The 8700-nt window shown below is 60.5% G+C and overlaps 1 non-coding gene and 1 pseudogene across 1 annotated transcript; both read left to right on the top strand.

Annotated features, from left to right (window-relative positions):
- Window positions 1-4328: 4328 nt before the first annotated feature.
- Window positions 4329-4486, top strand: LOC132937770 (5.8S ribosomal RNA). The gene has a single exon (XR_009663834.1). It is a non-coding gene; the product is annotated as a 5.8S ribosomal RNA (ribosomal RNA).
- Window positions 4487-4855: 369 nt separating this feature from the next.
- LOC132937750 (large subunit ribosomal RNA) lies at window positions 4856-7752 on the top strand (annotated as a pseudogene).
- The last annotated feature ends 948 nt before the right edge of the window (window positions 7753-8700 follow it).

The following is an 8700-nucleotide window of genomic DNA, read 5'->3' as shown; positions in this document are numbered from 1 at the left end:
CGTACCGCTACGCACGGAGATAGACCGATATTTGATTTTCGCTTAACCGCTACGCACTGTGATTGACTGTATTCCGACGGCGGGGTCTCGGTCAACCGTTTTCACGGTTTGCCGGTGACATCGACCGTACCGTTCATCACGGGCAGACCGCAGAGTCGTTGTCCAGGGATATCCCCCTTTGCCGAAAACCTTTACCGCGTAGAATTTCTGCGCTGACCGCGACGTTACAGGGGTGATTACCGTCGCCGAGCTGCGCGCCCGCCGTACCGTCTCGTCGCACGGACCACCGTGTGTGAAAATTCGATTTTTTTTTTTTCACTCGACGTCCTCGGTTATTCGTCGGTGCCGGGGTGGTGCACATGACGGCAGCCCCGGCGATGTCCGTCGACACGATTTCGAATTCAACTTTTCGAACGTAGTTTTTCCGTGTGCAATAACTCGTTAACCGTTGGTTCGATCTCGACGTACCCGAGACGTGTTCACGTCGTACGTTCCGAGTACTATAGGACACCGGTGTCCGCGACATTTAAATCGGTAATCCTTTATCCGCGGCCGTACCGCTACGCACGGATTTTGTGATTTTCGCCTAACCGCTACGCACGGTGATTGACGGATTTTCGATTCTCGGCTAACCGCTACGCACGGTGATGGCGAAGTTCCTTCGACTCGGGTGTACCACTACGCGTGAATACCCCCGTCGCACATTGTGAAACTCGAGATTTTGTAAATTTGTGAGCGACTCGGTCGTCGGCGTTCCGCCGGCGTCCGATCGCCAATCACGTACGACAGCAAAGCCACGGGCGACGCCGAAGCCGACGCGTCCATCGCCGCGCACCGGTCTGCCCCAGTCTTCGGAATGGTCAGCAATCCAGTGCCCTTCGATGGTATCCGTCCAAGTTTCGGCGACCGACCTCTCGCACGCCGAGTGGCAAAACTCAACCGGCGTCGCAGGCCCGCCTTCCGGTGGGCCTCCGACGCGCAAATCGTTTTTTTCAAAAATCGATGACGACTCCCGTTACCGTTCCGCAAGTTACGAGCTCTCGACGCCAAAACATTCCCGCCGCGGCCGGCCATCGTCGCCGTGCCCGGCGGTCGCCGGGGCGAAGCCCCGGGACGACGGACTTCGCGTCGCGTCCCGGCTTCCCCCACGATCTCGGCTGGGGGCCGTTATAAACCTGGCGAGAGGCGCTAGCGCGGTAATTCTCCGTCCGCTGAAAACGGACGGCGTACGCGCTAACCCCGACTCTCGTCAACGCACGGGTCACGTCGCGTCGGGCGAGCGCTCGCTCTCCGCGTGTGTTCGGTCTACCGCACGCGACCGCCGCCGCAGTCGCCCCGCGTTCTGCGGGTGCTCAGTGCGGCGCTCGCGTCGACCGAAGCGCGCGGTTTTACGGGCGCCCGTCCGCGCACGTATCCCACTCGAACCGCGGTCGGTCGTGCGCCGTGACCGTATACCGGTCACGGTCGTTTCGACCTTCCCTCGGCGTCGGCTCGCCCACGGGCGGACCGGCGCTCGGACGCACGCGTCCCGAGACGAGTGTCCGCGTCGTCGTCGCCCCTTGGTCGGCGTCGCCGCGGGGATCCGTCACGGGACGCAGTTGTTGTAAAACCGAGATCCCTGGTTGATCCTGCCAGTAGTCATATGCTTGTCTCAAAGATTAAGCCATGCATGTCTCAGTGCAAGCCGCATTAAGGTGAAACCGCGAAAGGCTCATTAAATCAGTTGTGGTTCCTTAGATCGTACCCAAGTTACTTGGATAACTGTGGTAATTCTAGAGCTAATACATGCCGACAGAGTTCCGACCGTCGCGGCGCCCTCGGGCGTCGCTCGCGGGAGGAACGCTTTTATTAGATCAAAACCGGCCCGTCGCGGCGCGCTTCGTGCGCGTCCCGATCGCGGCCCGCGCAAAGACCTGGTGACTCTGAATAACTTCGAGCTGATCGCACGGTCTCCGTACCGGCGACGCATCTTTCAAATGTCTGCCTTATCAACTGTCGACGGTAGGTTCCATGCCTACCGTGGTGGTAACGGGTAACGGGGAATCAGGGTTCGATTCCGGAGAGGGAGCCTGAGAAACGGCTACCACATCCAAGGAAGGCAGCAGGCGCGCAAATTACCCACTCCCGGAACGGGGAGGTAGTGACGAAAAATAACGATACGGGACTCATCCGAGGCCCCGTAATCGGAATGAGAACACTTTAAAACCTTTAAACGAGGATCAATTGGAGGGCAAGTCTGGTGCCAGCAGCCGCGGTAATTCCAGCTCCAATAGCGTATATTAAAGTTGTTGCGGTTAAAAAGCTCGTAGTCGGATCTGTGTCTGGGCGGTGCCGGACCACCCTGGCGGTCCGTCGTGTCGCGGCCGGCCGTGTCGCGGGACCACGTGTCCCGTCGGCGCGGTCGTCGTCGCGCTCGTCAGCCGTCTCGGGGTGTTAGTTACCGGCACGTCGGCCGGACGTATTGTCGGCAGGCGGACACGTGTCTCGGGCTTCCGGCGCGCCGCGCGGCCACGCGTCGCGCGGCCGTCGGGGTTCGACGACGGCGGCCGCCTACTCCAATCTTGCTGCGCGGTGATCTTCACCGATTGCCGTCGGCGGGCCGACACGTTTACTTTGAACAAATTAGAGTGCTCAAAGCAGGCTCAAATCTGGCGGGGCGGCTTCACGGCCGTCTCGTCAAAAGGCCCTGAATACTGGTCGCATGGAATAATGGAACAAGACCTCGGTCCCGCGCATCTCCGCCCTTCGCGGGCGCGCGAAATCGCCCTCCGGGGCGTTTCCGTGCGCGGGCCGCCGGGCCGCGGGCGCCAGTCGCCCGCGCGTCCCGCCGGGCCGGTTTTCGGGACCGGAGGTAATGATCAACAGAGACGGGCGGGGGCATTCGTACCGAGACGTTAGAGGTGAAATTCTTGGATCGTCTCGAGACGAACTGACGCGAAAGCATTTGCCAAGTACGTTCTCGTATGATCAAGAACGAAAGTTAGAGGTTCGAAGGCGATCAGATACCGCCCTAGTTCTAACTGTAAACGATGCCAGCTAGCGATCCGCCGGCGTTTCATTAACGACCCGGCGGGCAGCTTCCGGGAAACCGAAGCTTTTCGGTTCCGGGGGAAGTATGATTGCAAAGTTGAAACTTAAAGGAATTGACGGAAGGGCACCACCAGGAGTGGAGCCTGCGGCTTAATTTGACTCAACACGGGAAACCTCACCAGGCCCGGACACCGGAAAGATTGACAGATTGAGAGCTCTTTCTTGATTCGGTGGGTGGTGGTGCATGGCCGTTCTTAGTTGGTGGAGCGATCTGTCTGGTTAATTCCGATAACGAACGAGACTCTGTCCTGCTAACTAGGCGGGTAACCCCGGGTCGGCGTGTGCGCGGCGCGGGCGGTTTCGGCCGTTCGTGTTCGCGTACCCGTCGGCTCGGCCCGGTATCCCCGAACGCGTTCGCCCGTCGTCCACGGCGGTCGTCGAGCGCGGCCGCGCCATCCGCGTCCCGGCGTGCGGCGGGCGTGTGTCGGCCGGGGGGCAACCTCCGGTCGGCGCGCGTCCGTCGTGCGTCGGGCTCCGTGGTGAAGCGCGCCGTGTTCGCGGCCGTCGCCGGCGGATCACGATACGTTACTAGGGCTACCGCCGGCTCCCAGGAGCTTAAACTCTTCTTAGAGGGACAGGCGGCGGACGAAAATAGCCGCACGAGACTGAGCGATAACAGGTCTGTGATGCCCTTAGATGTTCTGGGCCGCACGCGCGCTACACTGAAGGAATCAGCGTGTGTTAACATTCCTGGGCCGACAGGCTTCCGGGTAACCCGCTGAACCTCCTTCGTGCTTAGGGATCGTGGCTTGCAATTTTTCCACGTGAACGAGGAATTCCCAGTAAGCGCGAGTCATCAGCTCGCGTTGATTACGTCCCTGCCCTTTGTACACACCGCCCGTCGCTACTACCGATTGAACGGTCGCATTGAGGTCTTCGGAGTGGACGCGCGTTATTCGGCCCCCTCGGGGGCTGGGTCGTCGCGCGATCGCGAAGATGACCGAAATCGGCCGTTTAGAGGAAGTAAAAGTCGTAACAAGGTTTCCGTAGGTGAACCTGCGGAAGGATCATTAGAGACGGGCCCGCGGTACCGGCAGCACTTGCCGGTCTCGCGCGCGCCTAATCCGACCCCGTGGCCGCGTGCGCTCGCGACTAGCTCGCCGACCGCCCGCGCGCCGCGACCCCCGACCGAGCGTCGACCGAAAGATGGTTAACGTCGAAAGACCATACGGGCCCCGCCGTGCGTCCGCGCACGGCGCGTGGCCGGTAGAAGTTTCGTCGACAAAAAAAAAACACCCGACCCCGAACAGCGGATCACTTGGCTCGTGGATCGATGAAGACCGCAGCTATCTGCGCGTCGTCGTGTAATCCGCAGGTTATACGAACATCGACCAGTCGAACGCACATTGCGGCCTCGGTGACCCGCGGGTCCCGGGCCACGCCTGTCTGAGGGTCGTATACCGGATACTCGGCCAGACCGATGCGCCGCCGGCAGGCGTCCGACGGCGGCGGCAGTCCTCCCGGGGACTGTCCGCCCGCCCGTCGGCCGCTCCGGTGGTGCGAGATTGGCGGTTCGACCGTGGAAAACCGCGCTCGCGCGGCCGCCTCCGGTCGTCCGCCCAAGTTGTGACGGCAAACAGTCACGGGTTCTCGCGTCGTCAAACGGCACGTCCCCGTCCGCCCGCCGCGCGAGAGCGCGGCCGGGTCGGCTGAGAGTCCACGGACCTCTCCGGCTTCCGAGACGCGGACGCGGACGGTCACCGTACGGGCGGAGCGCGGACCGCAGGCTGCCGTGTAATTTAAAAAAAAAAAAACCGATACGTTCCGACCTCAGATCAGGCGGGACTACCCGCCGGATTTAAGCATATTAATAAGCGGAGGAAAAGAAAACAACCGTGATTCCCTTAGTAGCGGCGAGCGAACAGGGAAAAGCCCATCGCCGAATCCCGCCGCGCACTTTTGTGTCGCGGCACCTATGGGAGTTGTGGCGTACGGGCCGGCCTCGTTGCCGGGGCGCACGTGACGGTCCAAGTCTCCCTTGAACGGGGCCATGGCCCGCAGATGGTGCCAGGCCAGTAGAGGCCGTCACAGCGTTCCGGGATCGGACCGCGCCTTCGAGTCGGGTTGCTTGAGAGTGCAGCCCGAAGTTGGTGGTAAACTCCATCTAAGGCTAAATACGGCCACGAGACCGATAGTTTACAAGTACCGTGAGGGAAAGTTGAAAAGAACTTTGAAGAGAGAGTTCATAAGAACGTGAAACTGTTCGGGTGTAAACGGACAGAGCCCGCGAGTCCCCGCCGGGCGAATTCACGGTCGGTCTAACCGCCGGCCGGATCTTTCGCTCGGTTAGCGGACGTCGCGACCCGTTGGGCGCCGGCCGAAGGGCTTGGGTGGCGTTCGTCGCGGCGGTTGCGTTTCGGCGTGACCGTTCGCGCCGAACCCTGGTGCTCCTGGTCGGCTCGCCCGACGGCAAGAACCGTCGACGCGGCCCCGTCGCAGGCGGGGTCCCGTCGGTCGGCGACGATTTCGGGCTACTTTCCGACCCGTCTTGAAACACGGACCAAGGAGTCTAACGTGTGCGCGAGTCAACGGTGATCTTACGAAAAACCACGTTTGGCGCAATGAAAGTGAACCGTTTACGGTGCGGACGATGGCCTAGCGACCGAACCCACCGGCGTTCAAAGTCGCGCTGGTCCGCAGTCCGGGGGCGTCTTCGCCAGGTCGGCTTCGGCCGTCCGAGGGCGCACCCTTAGCGCACACGTTGGTACCCGAAAGATGGTGAACTATGCCTGGCCAGGATGAAGTCAGGGGAAACCCTGATGGAGGTCCGCAGCGATTCTGACGTGCAAATCGATCGTCTGAGCTGGGTATAGGGGCGAAAGACTAATCGAACCATCTAGTAGCTGGTTCCATCCGAAGTTTCCCTCAGGATAGCTGGCGCCGATGTGTCCCGCCCGTTCGCGGGCGTACGGACGCCGGTGGGACTCCGCGCTGTACGGCGCGGTAACAACACGCTCGTAACACGGAGGATGTCTCATACGGTAAAGCGAATGATTAGAGGACATTGGGGCCGAAACGACCTCAACCTATTCTCAAACTATAAATGGGTGAGATCGCCGGCTTTACCTGGTACACCGCGTGAACCGCGTGCGAAGCCGGCGACGGAACCCTAGGCGCTTAGTGGGCCATTTTTGGTAAGCAGAACTGGCGCTGCGGGATGAACCGAACGCCGAGTTAAGGCGCCGAAATCGACGCGTATTCAGAGACCATGAAAGGCGTTGGTTGCTGATGACAGCAGGACGGTGGCCATGGAAGTCGGAATCCGCTAAGGAGTGTGTAACAACTCACCTGCCGAAGCAACTAGCTCTGAAAATGGATGGCGCTGGAGCGTCGTGCCTATACTCGGCCGTCGACGGCATAGTGGGGCCGGTCGTCGCTCGCGGCGGTCGGTCCCGGCAAGCCTCGACGAGTAGGATGGCGCGGCGGTGTGCGTCGAAGGGCAGGTCGCGAGACCGCCTGGAGCCGCCGTCGGTGCAGATCTTGGTGGTAGTAGCAAATACTCGAGAGGGGCCCTCGGGGGCTGCCGTGGAGAAGGGTTTCTTGTGAACAGCCGTTGTCCAAGAGTCAGTCGATCCTAAGCCCGGGGAGAGATCCTCGTACCACGGGCGAAGGCGTTTTCGAATCGCCCTTGGGGCGAGAGGGAATCCGGTTCGTATTCCGGAACCCGACGCGGAACCGCTCCCTAGTGTTCGGGGCTCTTTTGTCTCGTCTGGGTAACCAGAATGAACTCGAAGAAGCCGCCGGGGGATCTGGGTAGAGTTCTCTTTTCTCTGTGAGCGTTGTACGTCCCTGGAATCCTCTAGCCGGGCGATAGGGACGCGAGCGCGAAGAGCACCGCTCGTTGCGGCGGTGTCCGTGATCCCCACGCGGACCTTGAAAATTCGAGAGAGGGCCACGCGGAGTCTTCGCGTCGGTTCGTACCGATATCCGCAGCAGGTCTCCGAGGTGAGCAGCCTCTAGCCGCATAGAATAATGTAGGTAAGGGAAGTCGGCAAAACCGATCCGTAACTTCGGGATAAGGATTGGCTCTGAGGAGCGTGGCTGTCGGGTTCGGGTCGTCGTAGAAGCGTAGGCGGTTTTGGCGACACCCCGGCCGTCGCCCGCGCGCCCGGTCTTCGGACCGGGAGCCTCGAGGCGGCCGCGGGCCCGTCGCCGTCCGCCGACCGTGGAACCACCGAGCTTCGGTCGCTGGCCGCGTCGCGGCCGGCCGATCGCCTTGGTGTCGGTTCGCCGTCACCGGGCGGTCCGGCCGCCGCGGCGTCGGTCGCGTAGCCGGATCGACAGCCATGTAACGGTCAACTCAGAACTGGCACGGACCAGGGGAATCCGACTGTCTAATTAAAACAAAGCATCGCGATGGCCCGGGACGGGTGTTGACGCGATGTGATTTCTGCCCAGTGCTCTGAATGTCAACGTGAAGAAATTCAAGCAAGCGCGGGTAAACGGCAGGAGTAACTATGACTCTTTTAAGGTAGCCAAATGCCTCGTCATCTAATTAGTGACGCGCATGAATGGATTAACGAGATTCTCACTGTCCCTATCTACCAGTTGGTCTGACAGCCATACAGTGCGGACGTGTTTTTGAGGTGCTCCGTGTACAACTCAAGTTCCGAACGGGTTAGAGTAGTCAAATTTTTGCGTTCTTAGTACCAAAAGATTCGTCTCGAGTAGACGCTTCTACTGGTGCATCGAGCGCGAAAATCGGTTAGGTTAGCAAGGCGTGAGGGCGTTTTTAGTCTGTCGCAAGCGTAAACTCTTTGTTTACGCCCGACCGGCAAAACCCTTTCAGCGATTTCTCGGGCTGTATTGCGAATTTCGCGTCGGACGATACACCGTTGAATTCGTGCTGTTCTAGCGCTAATTTTGGTGTAGGCCGCGCGAAAGTTCGACTTTCAGTGCCGAAGTTAGGCTCAAAAAGTTCGCGAGCGAACAGAAGGTCACAGAATCGAGGTACGACATCGCGGTCTGGACAGTCGAATAGTCTTTTTTAAGATAAATCGACGGGCCCGAGCTGCGTTTTCGTGCAGCGATTTGCGGCCCCAGGAGCGGCGATCAAAGTTCCGGCGGGCGAGAGACGCGCGGCGGATCGTGCGGGTGCGCGCGGACCGACGCCAACGCGTGACGTGTCCGAGTGGCGTACGTGCGGCGCGCGGCGTTTAGGATCGTGCGAGTGCGCGCGGCCTGAGTGGTCACCGCCCCCGGGAAACTGCGAGTGCGCGAGCAAGTGTGCGGGCGCGCGTGAACGTGCGAGTGCGTACAACCGGTCCCCCCCAGTGCAACGCTCTGGTGGGCGAGTGCGCGGTGCGTGCGCGTACGCGAGTGGCGCGTTAAAATTCCCGCGAACAGACCGGTGTCGATTTTGAGTCGGTCTGTATAAGCCTTAGGGCGAACACGTTGCTGCGCTGCCGCCATCAGGTAAGGTGTTAGGATTTATATTATATAGGTTAAGGTAGCATAGTTCCAGTGCCGTTAGTACTCCCCACTCGCAAAGGAGGAAAAGGCGCTGCCACTAGGGTAGGTAGGCTCGATAGTTGTATTTAGGTTAAGTCCAAGAGCGCGGTCAGTCATGTCTGACATGGAACTGACCGACGAAGAGGGGGGATGCCTGGA

This window comes from Metopolophium dirhodum, chromosome 1, assembly GCF_019925205.1.
Source record: "Metopolophium dirhodum isolate CAU chromosome 1, ASM1992520v1, whole genome shotgun sequence".
NCBI classification, from domain to species: Eukaryota; Metazoa; Arthropoda; class Insecta; order Hemiptera; family Aphididae; genus Metopolophium; species Metopolophium dirhodum.
Note: the sequence above shows the minus strand (reverse complement) of the source record. Positions and strands in the feature narration are given on the sequence as shown.